Source organism: Anolis carolinensis, chromosome 1, assembly GCF_035594765.1.
Source record: "Anolis carolinensis isolate JA03-04 chromosome 1, rAnoCar3.1.pri, whole genome shotgun sequence".
NCBI lineage: Eukaryota > Metazoa > Chordata > Lepidosauria > Squamata > Dactyloidae > Anolis > Anolis carolinensis.
Genome location: NC_085841.1, coordinates 90,231,420 through 90,256,171, shown reverse-complemented (window position 1 = coordinate 90,256,171; position 24,752 = coordinate 90,231,420). Strand labels below are relative to the sequence as shown.

Genomic DNA, 24,752 nt, shown 5'->3' with positions numbered 1-24,752 from the left:
TGGAAACTCCATTTGATTCTTTAAATAAGATCACAACTTTAATTTATTATTATTATTATTATTATTATTATTATTATTATTATTATTATTATTATTTATACCCCACTTTTTCACTCTACAGAGAAGACTCAAAGCAGCTTACATTAAATGTATTTCAATGCAATTGAAATACAAACACACAAACATTAAAACAAAATATTAACATTAAAACAGAAATATAGACTATAAAAACAAAGCAAGTAAAAAATTAAGGAACACAGAGCTCTTTAGTGGAGGGAGTAGCTGCAAGTTACTGAGTATGTTGTAAATATATAGCTTGCAGGCATCATAATGTAAATACATAAGAATAAATGTTAACTACCTAATGTCAACTCAGAAGTATAAATCGTAATCTAATATACCAGGACAGAAGGGAAGAACACTTGCATTGAAAGTGAGGTATCAAATGGTTTGCATGCACAGTTGAACATGCCCAATGTGGAGCACAACAAGAAACAAAAGCTCATGAAAGGGTAATAATTTCATCAAAGTTCCTTTGATTTTTACACAGGAGATATAAAGCTCAGCTTAACTCTGACTTTGACCCCATCTACATGCCCTTTAATGTGATGTAAGGGGCACATTTGCCTGGGGTGTCCAAACGATGTGCCAGACTAATGCAGTTTAACCAGAATAAACCAGGAAATCTAGGTTTATTCTGGGTAAAATAATACCTGGTAAGACATGGACCTTCCAGATATGGGCCCTGTGGGAGCTGCCTCTTGGGACTGCCAGGCCCAACCCAGGGGCCATCCTCACAGCCACCCCGCCTCCATGGGCTCAGGCAGCCCAGGGAGGAGTGATGACAGTGACACCCACCCCTCCCTGTCCCATTTTGCCCCAAAATGTACTGTAAAAGTCTCAGTACTGAGGCATGAGGCTTCTCCAGAGCTCCTGGAGTATCAAAATGGAGAGGGGAGGGGGCAATTCATTTTGACATGCAAGGAGCTCCAGAGAAGCCTTGTGTCTTGGTATTTAGGCATTTACAGTACATTTTGGGGCAAGGGGAAGGACTAGTGGCCATACCCCCATGCTGATCACAAAAAGGCATGGGTGAGTATATGGCCATCACTCCTGCCAGAAAGGCAGAGTTTCACCCACTTGTGTGGCTGCTAAAGATGGGTGGCTTTGGCATTTTAAAATTTTGATTCCACTCAGATTTGGGCCAGTGTAGAAGGGACTTTTGGTGAGATTGTGTTTTGTTTTTTTAAGTCATGCCAGAAGCGACTTGAGAACATACTTCAAGTTGCTTCTGGTGTGAAAGAATTGGTCATTTACAGAGACGTGGCCCAGGGGATGCCCAAATGTACCATCCTGCCGGGAGGCTTCTCTCATGTCCCTGCAAACTAGAGCTGACAAATGGAAGCTCAGCCCATTTCGCGGATTCGAACCAGGAACCTTCCGATTAGCAACCCAACCTTCAGATCAGCAGTCCAGCCGGCACAAGGGTTCAACCCATTGCGCCACCATGGCTCATATTGTGCTTTGTGTTAGTAACTGATTGCCAATAGAAGCCTTACTTGTACTTCAGTAGTTATTTGAACATAATGAAACTTTTGGAATCCTCTAACATTAATCAAACTGGAATAAGATTTTTTTCATGTTAATGCTGAAATAACAAAAACAATAATACTTCAGAAGCTGGAGGGAGGCTATTTTCACCAATCCATGGGACTCTCCCTAACACATTTTTACTGTTTTGTAACATACAACCACATTTTCTTCTGCCATAAATATATACACTGTGTTGTAAATAAACAGCTTGCAGGCAACATAAAGCTAATATAAAATAATAAATCTTAACTACCTAAAGTCAGGTCAGATGTATAAATCTTGATCTAATATCCCAGGTCAGAAGGGAAGAACACTTGCACTGAAAAAATAGCAAGCACCTTCCAATAACAGAGGTCTTACATTTTTTCAACATTTCAAAAAAATATACTCTGCTGCTATTAAAATGATTGGAACAATCTCTTCTTAGAATTTCCAAAAGAAAAATAAACATGTGGAACAGAATTAAATTATAAAATGCTCCAAGGTTTATCTTGGCAAATCCTTTTCCACCAGTGAGATTTTTCTCTCTCTTGCTTTATTCCAGAAATACACACAATTACTCTCTTCTATTTTTCTTATTAAAAGGGAAACATTATTCAATGTTAATATAATAGAGTAAAACTGTACATTCTATTTATAGCTATTCAGAGAAACTATTATGATTTCTTCAACACAGAAGGCTCCTATTTCAAATGCAACAATGAATATGTGCAACAGAGAGTCCTTCAATGAGCCACTGTAACTGTAATCATAATTGATTTTAAAGTGTGTTTTGAAATAGAATTCATGCTTTCATCTTACTAAGAAGTCATTTCTAATTGCAAGGAATACTAAGCCCATGTTTAAGGTCAATACTCACATGTTATTATACAATGGTTAAATAGTATTCAATGTATTTGCAGCTGTTTACTATTCAAGTGATATTAGTAATAGTGGTTGCATTTATTTATTGAGTTCTTTTCAGTATCCACAGATCTTCACATACATTTGCTATCATCCCTAGCAAAATAAGATAGGAGATGGTGTGGTAGCTACTTTGTTCTTAGAGCAACTAGGGCCCCACCTACGCTGTCATATAATGCAGTTTCAAACTTCATTATGTGGTCAATGTAGATTCATATAATCAGTTCAGTGCAGTTAAACTGTATTATATGAGACTACATTGATAATATAACACAGTTCCAAACTGCATTATTTGGCAGGGCAGATGGGGCTGAAGACAGTTAAATCCCAATTTTGTGCAGGTGATAACAAACTACCTGGTTGCCTGTGTTCACTTTATCATCAGAATCAGAAATTAATATGTATTTGAAATGCCTATGTTATACCTTCTATATAATTTCACTTAGCATATTTTCCATCAGAAAATTATTGAGAACTTGGCATATATAACAATCATGAGAAGTATGACGAAGTATCGAGCAATATCCAGAAGGAGGAAGCTTAAGTGCAGTTTTATACAGGCACAATATCTGAGTTAGGAATGTTATGCTATGGAGTGCCTACACAATAGTGATGTGCGTGGTATTTGTTACATTTATTTAATTCGTATTTCTGTTTCATACCGTCCATTCAGATGGCACGAAACAGAACCATCCCCCCCCCCCCAGCGAAACAAAAACCAACTTGAAATGAAAGGCAGGTAGGAGCTGGTATCTGCTCCAAGCCTGTTTTTTGGATCGATTGCCTACCTCGCAGGACCTGCAGCTGAGCGCTGAGTAAGGAGCGCTTCTTACTCAGCCTGCACCTGTAAGCCCAAAGCTCCTGGGCCTATGGGTGCAGGGTTTGGACCTATGCACCCAGGCCTCACAGGGCCTGTGGCTGATTGCTGAGTAAGGAGCACTCCTTACTTGGCAATCGGCCGCAAGCCCCACAAGGCCCAGATACATAGGCCCAAGGCCCTTCACCCATATGCCCAAAGCCTGCATCCGTAATCCTGGACACTTTGGGCCTACAGGTGAAGCCCCCCCCCAAAAAAAAAATGGGCTGAAAGAATCTTTTGGCCCCCCAAAACAAAGAAACAAATGTCTGACCTCCCAATTTCATAAGGCTCAGACGAAAATGGATCAGGGCCCTGCCAAAAGCTGGTAAGGTAAATCCAAAATGCACATGACTACTACACAATCACCCAAGGAAATAATAATAATAATAATAATAATAATAATAATAATAATAATAATAATAATTTTATTTTTATACCCCGCCCCATCTCCCCGAAGGGACTCAGGGTGGCTTACATGGGGCCAGGCCCAGTCCACAACAATAAAGCAAAGCAATAAAACAGATCAAATAACAATAAAAACAAGTCATAAAAAATCACATACAAGGACAAAAGATAAAATCTTGGATAAAATCTGGAGGAACCTGGGCCAAAGTGCTAGTTTGTCAAAATCATCAGGAAGGGGTCTATTATCCAAATTGTTGTCGCCTTCAAGGTGCTGTAAGAGGCATAATTACGGGACTATTATTGGAAATGCAACAGGTCAGACTTACTGGATCAGTTATCGAAGGCCTGCTGGAAGAGCCATGTTTTCAGGCTCTTCCGAAAGGAGAGGAGGGTAGGGGCCTGCCTGATCTCCCTGGAGTGCGAGTTCCAGAGCCGGGGGGCCACAATGGAGAAGGCCCTCTCCCTCGTCCCCACCAACCGCAACTTCAAGGGTGGTGGGAGCGAGAGAAGGGCCTCCCCCGACGAGCGAAGAAATCGTGCAGGTTCATAGGGGGAAATACGGTCACGAAGGTAGGTGGGTCCTAAACCGTTTAGGGCTTTGTAGGTAATGACCTGCACCTTGAATTGGTTCAAGCCTGTGACAGTGGCCACAGTTTCAACTTATTACAGATCAGAACTGAACCCAGACATTTTTCGTAACCAGTCCACTGAGATATATCCATGTTCATTTGGGATGAACTTTAGTCTGTGGTGGGGCACAAAAAAAATAAGAACAAAGGAGGAAAAAGCAGGAGTTCATATGGGAATTATTTTCTTTTCCTGTCATTCTATATCAATCTCTTCTCCTTGCATTTATTGTGCATTTTGACATTATGGCAGCCGTGTGATATCATGACTACACTTTCCCTCCACAAATTCATCATGCATTGGCCAAGGGACCTATCCACTGTATTTCCCACCATTTATCCTTTGTGCTGCTGGAATCACTTAAATAAACAGCAGATATCTCAGGATTATGTTCTGGACCCATCTTCACATTATGTTGTACCAGTGAGCATCAGAAGTTGAAAAAGAGCTTCTCCCTCAAAATGGCAGCCCTATTTATGAGGAGGATGTGGTCCTTTTGTTTTGCGAAATATGTCTTCCTGTATCTTTGTTTGATTTTTGGTTGTAGGTTTGTTTTGTTGAATAGAAAATAGTTAAAGTTTGTAAGTAATTTGCTGTCAAAAAATAAATTTCTGTGCTGGACCTAGTACACATGAGGAAAATCAAAATCCTCTCATTTCCTTTCATTTCGATAGGTACCCTTTTATATATCTGAGCCTAAGGGCGGTTCCAGGCAGCACTTTAATGTGAGTCCAATCAGGTTTAAAAAAACCTGATTGGACTTGCATTGAAGTCCACTCTCCTGCTGAAAGCGTGTGGTTTTCTCGGGGGGGGGGGGGGGGAGTCCAGATGCCCTGCCAGGTTTTTTAGCAGGGCACCAGGACACAAAACAAACCCTTTAAAAAGCCTTAAAAACAGGAAAATAACTCACACAAAAGTCATTTCCCCTTCTCTGGAGCTCAATGATCCCAACAAGAGAGGGAGAGGACGAAAATGGCTCCTCCCCCCCCCCCCCCCCCACTAGCAAGCCAGAAGAGCTCTGGAGAAAGGAAAATGGCCTTTGAGTGGGTTGTTTTCTTGTTTTAAGGCTTTTAAAGGGGATTTGGGAGGAGGTGGTGCTGTCTTAGGTTTTTTGGGCTCCAGTCCAAGAAACCTGAGACAGATATGTAGATGGGCACCAGAAGTCATATGGCACCATCCCTGATCCCATCTACACAGCGTCTGCAGCTGGAAATACACGGGTCTTTCAAGAAGATCTGCTTATTTCCCGCTAACAAATAATCTCAGCACAAAGGAGACTTTTCCTCTTTGTGTCAAATGTACTTGATTTTCTGTGGTGCATCATCTGGAAGAAGCAGGAACTCCTGCTTCTAAGGGGCTGTCTGGATGCACCCTCAGTTAGAGTTGCTCTGCTAACTGCAATTCTGTGTAAGCACAGAAAATGGGCAAAATTGTGTTTTTAAAAAAGTGATTTTCTAATTTTTAATGTAACAAAGATAAGATTTTGTAAATAAATAAAGTGAATTACACAATCTTTGCTAAAATAATCCAGATAAATTCTTGAATAAATTGTCTATTTTAAGGGCTCCACAAAGCTCCTTTATTATAGCTAGGCGATATAGAATTAATATCTATGAAATTATCTCTATGAATCCATTCAATATAAGAATATATGCCTCGATGGTGCCAATCTAATAATGCTTGGTTAGAAGTAAATTCCATTGGGGTCGCCTTCTAAAAGTATGTGTATTTTAATGCTGTTTAAATATAGAGTACACAGTGACCTTCCTAAGAATGGAGAAAAGATGTTGAATCACTGCTGAAGTATATTGAGTAAAAGTCAAGGAAGTAAGACACAACACAACATGAACCCACCAAAACTAACATAACCATATATGGTGGATACCAGAGGTTCACTGAAGAACCTTGATTGGGAATTCTGTCTGGGGCTTCAGAAACAAATGGGTGTGTCAAGGCACCTGAGAGGATGTGATATATGGCTGGTGGGCTGTGTTGTTTGCTGGGTCACCATTTATTCAGGCCAGCAATAAAGTTGAGTGACTGTGTTTCCTGTTTCGTTTTTTGTTTTGTTTTGGGTTTTTTTGAAAAATTCTGCAGCCAGCTCTATAACTCCTAAACTAGGATTGCAAGGGTTTTTTTTTTGTAGTATACAGGCAGTCCTGAGTTACAAACACCTTACTTACAAATTACTCATAGTTAAGAAGAGTGGCAAGACAACAGGAAGTGAGAGAAATCTACCCCTTCTGAAAGAATTACTATGGAAAGGGGTGTCTCAACTGAAGGTTTATCACCAATCCTTGTTTCCACAACATGCCAAATTTTTCAGAAGTGTGGCAAAATCTTCTGAACAGGCAGCAAAACAATGCACAAGAGTATTAACCCTTCCCTATGCTATACAAAGTTAAAAGATATACCAGTATATGTTTGGCTGGAGTTGCATTTTAAAAATGTATATATTCCAACTTACCATCAAATTCAGCATAAGAACAAACCTACAGAACCTATCTTGCTTGTAACTTGGAGACTGCCTGTATATGTTCTGAGAAAAAAATAAGGGCTTTAAAGTAAAATATATTTCTGCTGTTCTTTGTGTTGAATTTAAAGAAGAAAATAAAATAAAAACATGCATGACAGAAGCTCTGGTTTCAGAAAGCTGTAATGTAAGGGAGACTTGCTATGGTAGTTGTGTGATATTGATGGTGTGAATTAAATGATATCTGTACAGCTTTAGAGCTGATGAGCAAATATGCAAGATGTGATGGCTGAAGTAATTAGGTTACTATTAAAGTAGCTAAACTCAGCTTTTGGGTACATTAGTGCACACCCAGTGCCTGCTCAATACTTTCCTAGAGTTATGTTCATCGGCATCCTGCAAAGTATCAGTGGCAGCTGTAAAAACATATCTGGCAAGAGATAATGTTTTATAACAGCAATAGCAACAACCAATATAAGCCTAATATAAATCTGTATAGAACTTTCATTATAAGCCTTTTGTTTTTATGCTTTCATGTACTGGAGGATATAAAAAGCACCTATCTCTAGTACTCGATAAACCAATTGTCCATAAAGTCCTCCTGAGGGAACTGTTCTGTTTCAACCGTGGTTAGTAAGCCAGGACATGAGACAGACATTTGGCATGAGTGTTGACATAAGCCTAACACTCATAAGTCCAACATTTGGCATGAGGATCACATAAGTTCCCTCTAATCACAAGAGGGTTGGTTGCACTTCTTAGACATTGTTTGGCTAAGATCCAAAAGAACATGGACTGTTCCATATTCCCAAAAATACAGATTTCATGAACCAAAATTCCTTATTATAACTAGCAGACTATTGAAACTGAAATTTCAAGAATATTTTGTGATATGGCTGCTACTTTACAAGAAACTACTTTGTTTTGTGTGTCATAGTGCATCTCCAACTGCTTAAACACATCTAAACACTTTTGGAATCCCATTTGGTTATCTGGGGGTTAGTTAAATATGGAAAGATGTCATAAGATCTTGCTTTACAAATCAGAACATAATACTTCCATTTTAAACACTTATTTGTTGGAAGAGAACCAGTCAAAAGAGACGCCACGTAATTGCATCAACACCCTTGAAAACTAGTAGTTTTGAAATACAGTTTAAAGGGACAACGTAATGAGAACTCAGGAACAATATTCTCCCTTAGAGTGCAACACACATACAGCAGTAGCCTTCAGGTTTGAATGGGATTTACATGTGGGGAAGAATATATACATGGGAAAAACCAATGTAGTTGGTATATTCCCCTTTCCCCCTCCCATGTATAGCCAGCAAGATTTTCTGAAACAGTTGTAGTAGCTGAGAAATTTATGTACCATATTTATAAACTTCTGTTATTGTAGGCTCCTTTTTCCTGGACAAAAGATAATACGGTCTGCAATCCTCAATTATCAAACATATTAAATTTTATAGACATCTTATCCTCTATGACAGGATGAGATTGGAGTGGAGTGAGACAAGGAAATAAATTGCCTCTGCCTTCCTTTAAATGTCTACTAGTATTTTTGTAAAGTATATTGTGATGCAGTTTAGATTTCCTTTCAAAGCAACCACAAGGTACATTGACCAAGTAAAAATACCTTTATCTTGTGGTTTGTGTTTTTGCCTAAAATGACCTCCTATAAATTTTGGAGGAAATTTTTGGACTGCTTGAGGAGAGGGGAAATACATATCCTTTTTCTCTGGATAAAAAGATTTTTTTCAGGTTTTCTTTTTTAAAAAAAATATTGGATGGTGAGCAACCAATGGTAGTTCCTGTGGCTAATCTGGGGGTTATTTCTGTTGTGTTAAAGAAACCAACATTCTGAGTAAATACTGCATCCATCCCTGGTGGGCTTTCTCCTTAACTTTGAAAAAGTTCTATAGAGCCAACTTTTCTGGTTTGATCTTCATCTGATTTTCTAATCACCTAAATTTAATTTTGGGGTTCTGTTTGCTTGTTTTTTTTCTATGTTTGAGTACTGTTACTTTATTGGAAGGCATTCATGACATGATGCACATTTTGTCAACTTCATTGTGCTAAGGTTCAAATGTCAAGGGGAAAGTTTAATGTATCATCATGCAGATGTTAGAAAATATAGTTTCAGAGTTTTTATTAAAATGTTTTTTTCTAGACTAGCAAAATACACACGATGTTTTGTTAAGATTTGTAAGGAAAGAAGGCAGAAATCAATAAATATACAAAAATGACATCAAAATCAGTAAAAAATAAGATATTAGGCAGAGGTTAGCCCTAAAGCTTTATGACCATAAGACCCAGGGCTTTATGATGATAAGACCCAGGGCTTTCTAAAGAGTGGTAAGGTTAAACATTCACCAGGGCCCAAAGACTACTACTACTAGTAGTAGTAGTAGTAATAATCCTCATAATCATAATCATCTTTATTCATATCCTGTCCCCTCTCCACAAGGACTCAGGGCAACTCACAACAGTAGAAAGGCCATTACTTAGTTAAAAAAGTTACTATTTCCATTTTGCACACAATATTTCAAATTTGGCCTGATAATTCTCAATTTGCTTTCTTCTGTCGCTTCTATGCTTTAGGTCCCCCAATTCCTTACATAAATTAGTCCATATTATAGTAGTATTTTATTTGCAAGTTTGGCAAATACTGTGCGTAATGTCTAAGCCTGAAGGCTGTGAAGAATCCTTTATTTTCATCATAGTTAAGTTGTTACCAACAGTGTTTTTAATCAATCCAGTGTCTTAGATAAATAAAATATCTTTACACACTTATGGAAAGTTATAGTTCCTCTCTTCCAAAGTTTCATTGAAACATTTCAACGGCCATCATAGCATGTCTGGCATCACAGAGGTTTCTGAGGCTAAGTTTGTGGGATTCTAATATTTCAGGGTTGTACTCCAGTACTCAAACCACTGTGCCACTCACTACGTGTAGTAAATCCAAAATTGACCTTCTTTTGTGGAATTGTTTCTCAATGATGACGAAGTTGTAGATCTAAATTTGCATTTTTGTACACCTTCCAAGCTGACTCATCCTTAAAAAAATCACTCGAACTTCATAGATTTCCAAGACTCTTAATTAAACAGTTTGAGGTTACTTCTGTAGAAGCAGCTTTGGTTGTCTAATAAGTTTTCTTTCTTTTCACATGAGCAGCAAATAGACAAGTTTAGCCTGAAAACTATATTGGGTTGTCCAGGGCATCATGCACTGAAAGCAGTTAAAGAAACCAACATTCTGAGTAAATGAGTTATATCTAGGATATTGATAGTTATATGAGTTATATCTAGGATGTTGATAGAATTGTCATAATTCAAAAATGACTTGAGCACACATAACATAACATCAATAATTACAGCAACATTTTTCCAGTATAACTGTTCAATTGATTTTGGATCAGTCATTGTTAATTCAATGGAAAATGGAACAATTACATTTTATATAGTGTTTTCTAACATATTCCCCAGAGCTAATTTACATAACTATGGGGTTTGGGTATTAAAAGAGACTGTCAGGCCAATCTGAAATACTACATGAAGATGCCCTCTTTAGTGTGACTGATTCTTAGACTTTTGACACTCAGATATCGTCAAAGTTTAAGAAATGTCTTTCTTAGATTGTTATCTCATGAAACCAGGGGTAACTAACAATTTACTATAGAGAAAGATAGCAGGGAGAGAGATCATGGGTGGAGTTGGTATGGATCTCCTACCAACACCTGTCTACCAAAAGCAGTCATTTATAAATATTTCATATAAACCACCCTGAAGTTGGCTTGTTGCCCTTGAATGATAATGAAAAAAATTCAGCCAGGACAGCAAATGGTTGGCATAGAAGTTTAAGAGACACACAAAGTCAGAGTTTGCAAGAATTTGAACCCTGGGCAAAACCAGGCTAAAGCAACCCAGGTAATTTATTCAAAGACAACTCTGCAAAATCAAATTAAATGCAAAGCCACACTTTTTCATCAGATTAAACACATTATTCCCTCTCTAACATTCTCCCCATATGAAATGAAAAGGAATAATGAAATGAAATGAAATAACTCATCAAAATGCTTCCTACTTGAATTTGTTTTGAAGCATAGCAGTAACATGAAAAAATACATTGGAATATGGTTGGAAAGGTGGAGACCTTTAAAAGTACTAATTACTGTTAGAAGTACTGCTAACAGGTGTGTGTGTGTGTGTGTATGTATGTGTGTGTGCACACGCGCCTTCAAGTCACTCGCCAACTTATGGTGGCCCCATGAATTTCATAGGGTTTTTCCTAGGCAAAGAATACTCAGAGGTGGTTTTCCCAGCACCTGGTATTCACTGGCAGAGAAACACAGCAATATCTAAACAATCTATACCTATATTATTGGCGAGCCTCCAAACTAAAGTCTACAACAGGATATTTCTTAGGCTAAGAGAACGAAGTGAGTGGAAAAGCTGGGCTATACTTAATGGGAAAGTGTTTAGCAAGGTTAAAGAGATAACATTTTCAAGAGTGATGGAACAAGAAAACGAAAGATACAAATGTGAAGCAGTTAGCAGAAAAGGGTAAGCAATCTTGAATGCTCTCACTTGTGTCCCTTTTACTGCATAAATTCATATCAAATCTCCCTCACTATTTGCACTTATGTTCTATTCAATTTCTTTCAAATCACCATGTCTTGTTTCTGTACATTCTAACTGATGTGATACTTTCCATGTGGGAGTAAACTGCAGTAATCCTATCTTTCTATATTCTGCCCTTTTTTTCTCCATGCTGCTTTTATTCCATCATGACTTCACATCACTTTGTAAACATTGTCCACAAAGTGGAGGACCATGTTGCTGGGTACTCCACAAATGTTAAGCGAATACTAATTCTTTCCCCTGAATTGATAATATAATGTGGCCTGCATTAGGTGCAATAATTACATCCACCACTACTTTGTGCTTACTTTAAGATTTGGTCCTTGTTGCCAAAGCAGGAGATGCCCTTCATTTATTTAGGGTCCTGTACTACTCGAATATCATGCAGTATCAGAAATTGTTTTGCTGCCCTAAACATTCTTTCTACCTGAGAAAAATATACCATGAGGTCAAGTGGTGTTGGAATGGGGAAGACTCTGCAATTATGGACATGGTAAATCAATGGGTGTTAGCTTCTTGTGAGAATAGACACAAGAGACTGTGATGCTTACATAAGAAAACAAAGGATTAACATAAGTCCTGTTTTTAATGAATGATACTATAAAATATATAAAAGGATAAAAAAAATTCGGCCTAGGACAAAACAACAAAACTACACATCCTAAAAAGACTAAACTTGGCAACACAACCCCTCATCCATGCCTCTACATTCATACAACAAAAAGAAAAGAAAAATAAAGTCTTAATTAGAGGGAAAGGAATAATTGTTTTTTATCCAATTGCTGCCACTTAGAAGGCTAAACTCTGCTACTCAGCCCAGGGGACAGGCACACTTAGGCCTCAGGCTTCTTCCACACTGCCTATAAGATACAGATTACACTGCCATATAATCCAGTTAAAATCAGATAGACTCGAGGCCCTTCCACACAGCTATATTACCCATTTATAATCTTATATTATCTGCTTTGAACTGGATTATCTTGAGTCCACACTGCCAGATAATTCACTTCAGTGTGCATTTTATACAGCTGTGTAGAAGGGGCCTCATATAATCCAGTTCTAAGAAGATAATATAAGATTATAAATATACAGTAGAGTCTCACTTATCCAACATAAACAGGCCGGCAGAATGTTGGATAATAATAAGTGATTCAGGAAAAGCCTATTAAACATCAAATTAGGTAATGATTATACAAATTAAGCACCAAACATGTTATACAACAAATTTGACAGAAAAAGTAGTTCAATGCTCAGTAATGCTATGTTGTAATTACTGTATTTACAAATTTAGCACGAAAATATCACAATGAATTTAAAACATTGACTACAAAAACATTGACTACTAAAAGGCAGACTGCGTTGGATAATCCAGAACACTGGATAAGCGAATGTTGGATAAGTGAGATTCTACTGTAATATGAAATAATTACTGTGGTAATCCAGTCCAACCCAATTCTGCCATGGAGGACACAATCCAAGCACGCCCAACAGATGGCCACCCAGCCTCTCAATAATAATAATAATAATAATAATAATAATAATAATAATAATAATATCATACAATCATAAGGTTAGGAGACACCCCTAAGGATCATCTAGTTCAACTTCCTTCTACCATGCAGGACAACACAAACCAAACACTCCTGACAGATGGCCATCCAAGATCTGCACAGTAATAATACAAATCGAATAATAGAATCAAACAGTTAGGAGAGACCCCTAAAGGCCATCCAGTCCAACCCAACTCTGCCATTGGACGATACAATCCAAGCACTCAAAACAGATGGCCAACCAGCCTCTCAATAATAATAATAATAATAATAAGAAGAAGAAGAAGAAGAAGAAGAAGAGGAAGAAGAAGAAGAAGAAGAAGAAGAAGAATATCATACAATCCTAAGGTTAGCAGATACCCCTAAGGATCATCCAGTTCAACTTCCTTATATCATGCAGGAGGACACAATCCAACCACTCCTGACAGATGACCATCCAATATCTGCACAATAATAATACACATTGAATCATAGCATCAGACAGTTAGGAGACACACCTAAAGGCCATCCAGTCCAACCCAATTCTGCCATGCAGGACACAATCCAAGCACTCCCAACAGATGGCCACCCAGCCTCTCAATACTAATACTAATAATAATAACAACAACAACATCATACAGTCCTAAGGTTTGGAGTGACCCCTAAGGATTATCCAGATCAACTTCCTTCTACTATGCAGGAGGACACAATCCATGTCAGAGACAGAACGCGAGGTCAGCGAGGTCGAAAGCCAGGTACAGATGTCTTTAGTTCACCAGTTCCAACGATAGCCACAGGAAGGATAGTCCGAGGTCGTAGTCAGTCAGTCAGTCAGTCAGTCAGCCAGTCAGTCCAGAGTAGGCAATTAATGTTCGTCAAAAAGACGACGGAGGTCCAAGCTATTAAGATTAAACACAGGTTGCACAACAAAAGCCCACACAGTTCCTCCCGCCGCCTATGCCCAGTGTCCTTGGTAACTTACGTATTCAGCAAACGAATCACACCCGTCTTCAGGAATTTCCCAACAAGAGCCCAAGCGTTCGTCCAGATTACCTTGCCCAACGCAATTAGCCCTGGATTCTAAACCCCATTTTATGCCAGTTCACAATTCCTCATCGCTGTCAGCTGTTACCCTAATTCCAGGTGCCTCATCCTCATCCTCCTCATCAGAGCTGAAACACCTTTGACTACGCCCCACAGCATCCCCAGCTGTGGATCCCGTTCCATCCCTCCAGCTTGTCCACGGGTCTAATCCTGAAGGCCCCCAATCGCCTTCCATACTATTGTTGCCGGTGGCACCCAAATCCTCCCTCACACGAGTCCATTCCATGTCATCCTCCTCTGAGCTAACCATCTCTTCCTCCATTCTCTCGGTAAAACCCTCAAAGGAGTCCTCGTCAGATGGTTCTGCAAATAAGTCCCACAGCCGCTTCCTTTCTCGCTCCTCAAGAGAGTCTGACTCCCGAGGAGTCTTACAACCACGTCTCCCAGTATCGGAGCCATAAGGCTCAACCATAACAATCCAAGCACTTCTGACAGATGGCCATCTAGCCTCTACATAATAATGATGATGAAGATGATGATGATGATAATAATAATAATAATAATAGAATCCAAGAGCCCAACCCTTTTTACTATGCAACAGGACACAATCCAAGCATTCACAACACATGGACAACATATAAATACTATACAATACAATAGACCCCCTCTACCCTCACCACTTTCACAGTACACAAACAACTAAATGCATACTAAACATAAAGACAACCATACAACAGACATTCAATACCACCGCTACCTCAACAAGTTCTCACGAACACCACCAGACAATGCCACAGCAACGTGTGGCCGGGCACAGCTAGTGATACTATAAAATTTAAGACTCCGAATTCTAACCTCTAACCACACAAAATACAGATGGAGTAACTGTGGTTTGGATGCCATGATGATGACACAAGGAGGTGAGAGAACTCATTACCATTTTCATAGAAAAACAAAGGATCGTGTTCATGTTTGTTCTATGCGATTTATTTCAAATATTTATTTCAAATATTTCTATCCCGCCCTTCTCACCCGGAGGTGTTCTATGCGATGATCTATTGCAGACAGTAGTTGCAGTGCTAATTACAGGGGACCAGGTTAAATTCTACAGTGGTACAGGGTTGTCTGTTGCAGTAATGAGTGCGCCCGGGCTGTGGCGCAAGCTGGTGAGCAGCCAGCTGCAGCCAGCTGAGACCAATTACTCTGACCAAGAGGTCATGAGTTCGAGGCCAGCTTGGAGCCTGCGTTTGTCTCTGTCTTTATTCTATGTCAAGGCATTGAATGTTTGCCTTATATGTGTAATGTGATCTGCCCTGAGTCCCCTTCGGGGTGAGAAGGGCGGAATATAAATACTGTAAATAAATAATTCATTAAGGTTGAGGTATATATTATATGAATATTAGGAGGTGGGAAGAATTGCATGTAATTGCGTTCTGGAACTATACTATTTTCTCTTCAGAATCTGACCAAGGATGAAATTTCACCTTCACCTAGGACTTCATCACACACAATAAAATCAGCATTTCTACACATTTAGGAAACGACAATTGACGGAGCCCATCACATGACACAAGTCCATACAGTGGGTTCCAGGTATTTCGCCATTTCTAGAGTCTCCTTTTTCCTACGCTTCCTAAGGATGCACCCAGACAGCCCCTTTAACGTGAGAGTTCCCACAATTAAAAGGAGGCCATCCAGATAAGGTCCTAGGGAAACACAAATTCATTTGCCACAAACCAGGAAAACTCTGGTTTGTTGCAACTATAATTGTTAGTGGGTTTATTCCATGCCTTCTTAGAAGGCACAGGATAAGCCCCTACTTCAGCTGCCTGGACTGCTCCCTCAAAAGTTCTGAACTTTTGAAGGGGCAGCCCAGACAGTAGTACCGTGTTTTCCAGGCTGAATCAGCCTGGAAAACTGTGGGGGCACCAACCTCCTCCCCAAAACCCCCACAACCCCCTAAAAAAATAAAAATAAAAACTCACCAGGAGCCATTTGGCCTCTTCTCCTATCTGATGGAACATATCAATGATGCCCAAAATGAAGGAGGGGGGCCAAAATCGCTTCTGGCTCCCCCTATGTTTTTGACCATCATTGATACGTTCCCTTAGATAGGAGAAAACAAAAGGCTCCCAGTGAGTTTTCTTTTTATTTTAAAGGGTTTTTTTTGGGGGGGGGGGTTGGATGGCCACATGTCACCCTGAGGAGCCGCTGGTGGCTTAGTGGGTTAAAGCCTTGTGACTTGAAGGTTGGGTTGCTGACCTGAAGGCTGCCAGATTCAAATCCAACCAGGGGAAAGCACGGATGAGCTCCCTCTATCAGCCCCAACTCCATGCGGGGACATGAGAGAAGCCTCCTACAAGGATGGTAAGAACATCAAGAAAATTGGGCGTCCCCTGGGCAACGTCCTTGCAGATGGCCAATTCTCTCACACCAGAAGAGGCTTGCAGTTTCTCAAGTTTCTCCTGACATGAAAAAAACCCCCGGGATGGTATGTGGACAGCCAAAGGGGAAAGCCCCTTTTTCCTCTTCCTGTGTGGATTTATACCCCCTTTGGAGCAGGTTTCTTAATCCCATTCTGAAGTGGGTTTAATGTATGTGTGGAACCACCCTTTGTCGATTGGCATTCAACTTTTTTTTCAATTATCCACATGAAATGTGTAAAAATGCACAATGTACCATGTGATGGGACTTCCTCCTTGCCCATCTGTAAACATAATGATGATATCATAATGGAGGGAGGAGCTGAGATGGGCAGTATTGTTTCCTTTCTTCCACTATTACCATTTTGGGACTGAGAAGGAAGGAACTGTAATTTATATCTCTTTTTTTAAAGTGAAATAAATAGACTTGCCTTTTGAATTAAAAGCTGTCTATACTTTTTAAAAGAAATTGTAATATCCAAAGAAAACAAGTGAGAAGACAGTGGGAGGAGAAATATGTATCCCATGTGATGAGAAGGCAAACCAATAATTAGAAAAGAAAGCAGAAAGAGGGAAACAGTGTGATGGGGTTAGGAAAATCATCCATTTCAAAATGGGGCTTTGCAAAGCTTAAGAGAAAAAAACAATCCCAAACACTTTACTTATCTTGTGGGATAAAGTCCCTCAATTAAATGTAATTTTTTTTTTACTTATGTGGGAAAAGAACCACTAAGTGTGGCAGACTGATGCTGTTTTCAAGGGAGAAGCTTTAAGAATCTTATGTTCTAGTTTTTCCCCAACATGAGACATTTTGTGTTCAGTAAGACTGAATCTGTTTCAACAGTGTTGTGGCATTGATCTACAAGTGTCAAAGAACTTTCATCATTGGTAGTGACAATTTGAGGAAACAGGCTGTTTATGTAAGGGGAATTGCACAGGGTAACAAAATACCTTATGTTGCATGATCGCCGTCTTGTGAATGACTGAGGTTAGGGACTGCCTGTGCACTGGGAGAAGTATCTAGCAGTCATCATTTGAAATTGTATACCCACCCTTTCAAATCGATTTCAAATCGGGTCCATCTCTTTGAAACGTTCTGTTTACCTAGTGACTTTAATTCATATGTTTTAATAAGAAATATTTGTACTTACTGGTTCAAGTCCAATATAAATGTTTGGAAAACCTTCTGAAAAACCTTTCCAGTGATTTTATTGGCTAATGACTCAAAGCAGAGATTTAAGTATAACCATAACTTTTAGAAAGAGAAGATGAGAAACATCACACTTTGGGGGAGCTGGTTCTCTGTGGTGTTGTCAACACTCAGCTAGATGTTACTGGAACCAGTTTTGTAGGTCTCTCCAACTAAATATTCTACTGGGATATTATTAGATCAGAAAAACTAACTCAGCCAGCATGGTCCATATATTATTATAAATGTTTCACATTGCAAGTCTCAAAGTAGTGTGATCTCACAGTCTTAGGATAGCATAACATCATGAAGCAGTTCGTCCCATCAGGGATGGTACATTAGTGAGCTGAGACTTCAAAGAGCTCAGTGACACAGTCTTATTACACCAGGGTTGCACAGCTGCAGAAGTCCTTCCCTGTAAAGTGTTTACAGCCACGTACAATTCGCAAAGCCAAAAGATCAGTGGTTAAACATTTATTTGCTATTGTTGCTGCTGTTATCATCACTAAAGATGACGTCATGAACCAATTTTTAAGGAAGATGTTCTAGGAATCACCTTTCACAGAGTTGACGCTCAAAGAGGTACAGACCCTCTGCTCAGCAACAGGCTGAAATAATGTGTTTATACGTACAAGAGAGGAAGCTGTGTTACTTACTTAGGCGATCCCTCGTAGTTCGAGGATGATGGTCCTCCATTTCTTGGAAGTGCGTGATTTTTTTAAATGTGTGGAGGTCGGTGCACAGCCAGTCAACACACAGTCTTCACAGATTGAGGTCCCAGCAGTGGTGTGATTAACACAACGAAAGTGGCTTCTCAGTCTGTTGCAGCCTTCTTCTGCCTTCACAGCCGTTGCAACATGTACCATGTTATCCTCCGCCTGCTCCGCCGTTGAGGTCTTTGGGTCTTCAGATTGTACTTGGTCTGGAACCTCCCCTGTGGCCACTCCTGGGAGTGTGTGACTCCCATGGTTGTGCCCGCAGGTTCATTGGAACACGCAAGCCCCCTCACCACATCAAGGTGACAATCCATCGAGGGGGAGGGAGCTGTGTATACATTTGTAAATATATGCAGCCTTCATTGTATGTGCTTTCTGGGGCTGAAAATGCTCTGCACATCCCATGTCTTCAAGTCATTTATAGCATATGGCTACCCTAAGCCAAACTTATCATGGGGTTTTCTTGGCAATATTTATTCAGAGGGGATTTACCATTACCTTCTTCTGAAAATTGTGACTTGCCCAAAGTTACCTAGTGGGTTTCCATGGCTGAGTAGGAATTCAAATGCTTGCCTTCAGAGAGGTTTACCTTTTGTTTTGTTTTTTTCTTCAACTGTGAGATTGTATAAGGCCACCCAGAAAATTTCACTGGCTGAGCAAGAATTCAAACCAGTCTTCAGAGTCAATGCTCAAGCCATCCTGGCAGACATAAAAATATATCATAGTCTCATATTTTTAGTCCCATTGATAACGAACTGAATCCTTTGTTTTGTCTTCCCCTTATATGCATTTCTAATTTTCTTTGACCAGTGTAAGGATAATTTCTTCCTTTCCTTACTAGTTCTAAACATTTTAAGATGACATTTGCTAAAGTAATAAGCCAAGTCCATGTTGCAATACGATTTCATTATAAAGAACTTTGGGTATGGAGAATATTTGCTGGTACATTCCTCATCATTACAAGCTGGATGACATCAGGGGAATATATGGGTCACAAGAGGATTTCAACACAAGCAAGAATAAAAAAAACGTGGTTCCAGAAGGCCAGGGATTGATTTGTTCCTACAACTGTTGTCTGTGATGTTCAACTGACTTCATGCAGAATTCATCATTCTGCTTTGGTTTATGTACAGTTGAAGAAATTGTGTTTCTCTGATAATTGATTGCAGAATTGGGGTTTTTTTCTCTCTCTGCTAGTCTCCAAAGAATGAGAATTTGGTAGAGGGGATGGGGCTTATTGGGTATTTCTGTAGAATGGATGCGTGAATTCCTACAGTAAAATGTAACTCTCTTAGGTTACACAAGATTTGGCCTTCAATGAACAAACTTGCATTTTAGTGAAAGGAATAATGAGCATCACAGTCAGCAAATGCCAGATACCCCCTAAGGCCCAAGACCTAGAGGTAGCCCACTACTAATCATTGCATTCTCGGAGGACCTCATCACATTACTAGGACACTTCCAGGATACTGGGACAACAGAGCCTGCTGGAGCCCATAAGATGACATAGGGCTACTTCCACCAGAGCTCCATCCTTCCGGCATCTGGGAAGCATGCTAGGATGCTGTCCAAAGAACATAGGAAAGAACAGCATGAGAGCAGGGGAATGCCAGGTAGCAATGCTTCCCTCCATGAGATGGGTAAGGAGGCAGTGTGAACGATGCATGGCATGTGACTTCTTCCACTGCCCACCAGATTCACCACACTGCCTGGTGAATCCCTCTGCTAGCACCCGCTCTTTGAGCATCAATGTAATGAGGTCCTTAGTCATCTGAACTATCATATTGTTACTGCCTGTGCATCTGCTCTCTCTACCCAAGAGAGCAGAAGAACAAGGTAAAACAGCAATCTCTGCATACCTTGTCTTGTATCTCTCTGTAGGAAACAATGCAGATTGGACACAGTGAAATAAGCAAGAAAAGAGTCAGCCATGCCAGCATTATTGAAAGAGAGCACACCCCAGCTCTCCCCAATAGCATCTTATCAAAGATATTCTCAAGTTGAGAACTGCACTAATTGTATTAATCCTGGTTTAACGTTTTAAAAACCTGAAGAGCAAACATTTATTTTATTTTAAAAGTATTTTTATACTGACTCCTAGCCCAGAAGGACTCTTGAGGCAATGGACAAATGAAAACCTATTAAAACAATACAGAGATTAAACACATGTTAAAAACATATTAAAATACTCTTTTGAAACTCATAAAAGCAGTCTAAAACAATTCTAGAATAAAATTTTAAAGCAGTTAAACAGCAACTTCATACATTGAATGCCATGAGGAACATCACTGCTTTGACTGCCACTGGAACCTTCTTTTATATGGGTCTAGTCTAACTTGAGTTAGATGGATATCCTTCCTCTGCACAATGCCATACATTGCCAGAAAGATGGAATATAAAATAAATGAATGAATAAATAAATACATAAATAAATTAGACTGGTAGATTGATTAGGCTTGTAATGAGAAGATATAACTTAAATCAATGTTCAGTCAAATCCCAACTAACTCAGCAGAATTAAAGTGAAATGGATGATTTACCAAAACAGAAAAAAAAACACAGAATCATATTACACAGATAACTTGAAGCTAATACTTTGGCTGCTTCCTTTTTTGCCCAGACTTCTTACAGATGGGCCAAATAATTACTGGCAGATGGTCCTTGGGAAAATATTAAAGTGTGCCAAGGGGTAAATAAATTGACCACAACTGAAGCCTTTATGGATGATGGAAACCTGCACTTTTTGCAGTTCTTGGCAAGAGCTAAGATCACAGATGTGGCTGCTTTGCATCATATTGTTAGCTGAAACCAAACACAATATTAACTTTAGTCTTCTCCTAGAATCATAGAAATATAGAATTAGAAAAGTCACAGGGGACATCTAGTCTAACCCTCCGCCATACAGGAATATATTCCCAACAGATGGCCATTCAGTCTGTTTAAAAATCTCCAAAGAAGATTCCATCACACTCAGGCAGCATATCCCACTTCTAACACATCAGGAAGTTTGTTCTGAAGTTTAGGTCAAACCCCTTCCTGTAGTTTTATCCATGCTCTATGCCCTAATGTCTAGAGCAACAGCAAACAAATTTCCATAATATATTATTTCAGATATTTTAACAATCATGTCACATCTCAACTTTCCCTTTGCCAGGCTGAGCATACCCAATTCCTAAGCCATTCTTCATAGGGCATGGCTTTCAGACCTTTTACCATTTTGGTCACCCTTCTGGACACATTCCAGTTCAAAAAAATCTTTCTCGAATTGTGGTTCACAGAACTGAACACAGTATTCTAGGTGAAGCTGAGCAAAGCAGAACAGAGTGGGACTATCATCTCAATCTAGACACTATATTCCTACTGATGCAGTCAAGAATTGCATTGGCTTCTCCCCCACCCCCAAACTTCAGCTTATGTTCTACTAAGACAGAGCCCATTTACATGTACTGTTGTCAAGCCAGATTGATCATAGACACCAGCAAAGGGCATTATCCATATTCTGAAATAGACCTCGTGACCTTTTCAGTACTCTGAGTCCCTATATCAACATGTTGATCTGTGGTCAAGATTCTACCTCTGGAAACAGAAATGGCTTTATCTTCAATTAATAGATTTCCAACACCACCTTCATGTCTCTATTTTTGACTACTGAAGAAATCATTACATTGGTTGTTATCTCTGCCCCTCTTAAATAACCAAGAGTGCAGCTAACATCAGATAACATCTAGATCTGGGAAAAGCCATTGCAACTCAATATAACAGGCCTACAGTAAAAACTGGCTAGAATTGGTGCATCTCACTTTCAGAAATACCATAGAAGAAAGAGATCTGCTAACCAAAGCCAACACTATGTGTGCATTCTGCATAAAAAGGGAACAACATCACAATGATGAAGAAATCACTTCTGCTCCTGTTTTGGACAGAAGCCCACCTGAATTCTTTCACACCACAATACCTTTGAGGAAAATAATACTTCAAAGCAGATTGGCTCCCCCAGAAGGGTCTAGTATAAGTGGAACCAGCCCTAAACCCACAAGTTTTCAAACTAGCCAGAAAGAGAATTGGCCTTCTCATAGTCAACCTATTTACCTCCCTAGCAAACCCTAATGTGTTAAGTTATCTCTAGATTTCAGACACAACTGGAAAATTGATGTTTAGCCTCAGTATGGCGTGGACTTTGTGTTATGCCTTTTTTCTTCTTCTCCAGAGTAATCAAGAGAGTGAAGATGGAAAAGTGAGCACAAACCTGGTGTCTCCCCTGCACCCTGAGCTCTATCAGTATAGGGTACTAGGCCTCTTTCACACTGAACATCCTATTTGTTTCCCACCCTAATCAAAACAAGTTATATATTGAAAGGAATATATTACTGAACTAGAGATATGATAATAAGTTGGCAGAATCCTTTTTAGCAGCTCATAGGGACTTCAGTAAATGCATTTATGAGATCACATCGAGGGCCTTTGCAGGTGGCGCTCTAGGAAATCTCTACAATCACATTTAGCAATCATCAAGGAAGTCCTACTCTCCTAAATATCTGACCTCAATTCAAGACTCAGATCTTTGAACAGACAATTAGCTGCTCTACATCTGTGATTAAGGGGCCATATTATGTATCCTATCCAGACATCTCCATATTAAGAAGTTCCCTAGGAAGTGCTGCAACCTTTAAAAATAAAAACACACACATACACACACACACACACATACACATACACACACACACACACAGAGAGAGAGAGAGAGAGAGAGAGAGAGAGAGAGAGAGAGAGAGAGAGAGAGAGAGAGAGAGAGAGAGAGAGAGAGAGAGAGAGACCTGTTATTCACTGTTTCCCCATTTGGGACTTGAATTTTCATCTTAAGACCTTGACAAACTTTCATCTGAATTTTTGAAAAAGTGCCACTTAATCTTATAAGACTTTATTTTTCATTACAAACACTTCAGCAGAAAAGGTATTGGATTTGGAGCCTGTTCAGTAACAGTAAATCTGTATGTCTTCAATGCAGGCTTTTCACATTTTATTTAGATCCCACATTAAGACTCAGGGTTGACATTTCATCAGATGTAGGAGATAATTTTCCTTCTGAAAGAGATAAGCAATACACAAGTGAAAAATAAGATATGCTGTTAAGACCAACTGATCATTTTACATTATCTGATACCCTCTCATTTTACCTAGCCTTCACGAAACAGGAGGTTTCTATGTCCAGGCTGTCAAGATGGCTCAGAACCTGTATTATTCTCTATTATGTGGAGTTGTCCATGATAGCTCACTCTTGCTTACTTCACTAAAAGTGTTAGGACCTCAGCTATGTTCAATACCTCTGCACCATTGACATATGTAAAGCCCAGCCTAGTCATTGCAATCCACATTTCCTAAACATTATAAGATTGGCAAAAAATACCTCAATGTTTTTAACTTGTTTTGTTTAAATAGAAATTTATTTAATTGCTTTTTAACTTCTAAATTAACAGGGGTTGTGCTTTTAAAAGCATTGCATATATTTTGGATCATGTGTTAGGAGGAAGGTGGGAGATATATGACTGCACTTTACCCAGTCTATTATTACAACCTCGCTGTTTTAATTTCATGTTTTATTAAGTCTGTTATTTATTTTTATAGGTTAATGTTTAAATTTTATAATTGTGTATGTTTTCCTCTATTGATGTATTTTATATTGTTATTGTTTTTATCCGGACTTGGTCCATATAAGCCACCCTGAGGCCCCTTTGGGGGAGATGGAGGCGGGGTATAAATAAACTTATGTATTTATTTATTATTATCACATGGGTAAAGTTACCTGTCCTACGACATTTTCACCTCAGTTCAGGGACGGAGCCCACTAGATCCCATCAAATGATGTGCATCTACTTCTGGCAGGCTCTGTCCCTGAACTGTTGGCTTCCCCCGTTCTCATTGAGAAGAATTTGGGGGGGGGGGGGTGAGGGCAATGTGGGGTCCAGGGTGACAAGTCCCCCCTGCTACCTGTCATATTCACCACGCTGCATGGCGAATCCTCCACTATCGCCCGCCATGTGGATGAGGGCCTGAGATAGATAGATAGAGATTGAAGGTATCCTTTTCTTGAATGATACTTCAGTGTGGTGTCTCCTTAGAAAGCCACAGGATTAATTCCTTGTTACGACTACCTTCTTCTACTGCTGGAAAGTGGAAAATTGAACTTACTATGAAATTCTGTTCTAAGCAGTCTGACCCACCCTGATGTAACTTATTGTGGCAGATTGAAAGTTTCTGGCTTGAGTGTTTATACAGTTTGGGGGAAATGAGAATAAACCCTATTTACCTTAGTGAAATTTGTTTCTGTTTTCTATGATTTACATTGTTATATAA

General features: G+C 39.4%; 2 protein-coding genes across 4 annotated transcripts in view; one reads left to right on the top strand and one right to left on the bottom strand.

Annotated features, from left to right (window-relative positions):
- The window catches only part of rspo3 (R-spondin 3), a 67,978-nt gene that overhangs the window by 14,301 nt on the left and 28,925 nt on the right, over nt 1–24,752 (top strand). The gene's annotated exons all lie outside the window — the stretch shown is intronic.
- The window catches only part of echdc1 (ethylmalonyl-CoA decarboxylase 1), a 108,438-nt gene continuing 106,989 nt past the window's right edge, over nt 23,304–24,752 (bottom strand). For all 3 annotated transcript variants that reach the window (XR_010005628.1, XR_010005625.1, XR_010005623.1), the window contains one exon: nt 23,304–23,483. The gene's annotated coding sequence lies outside the window, so the exon portion shown is untranslated. The remainder of the gene's footprint in view (nt 23,484–24,752) is intronic.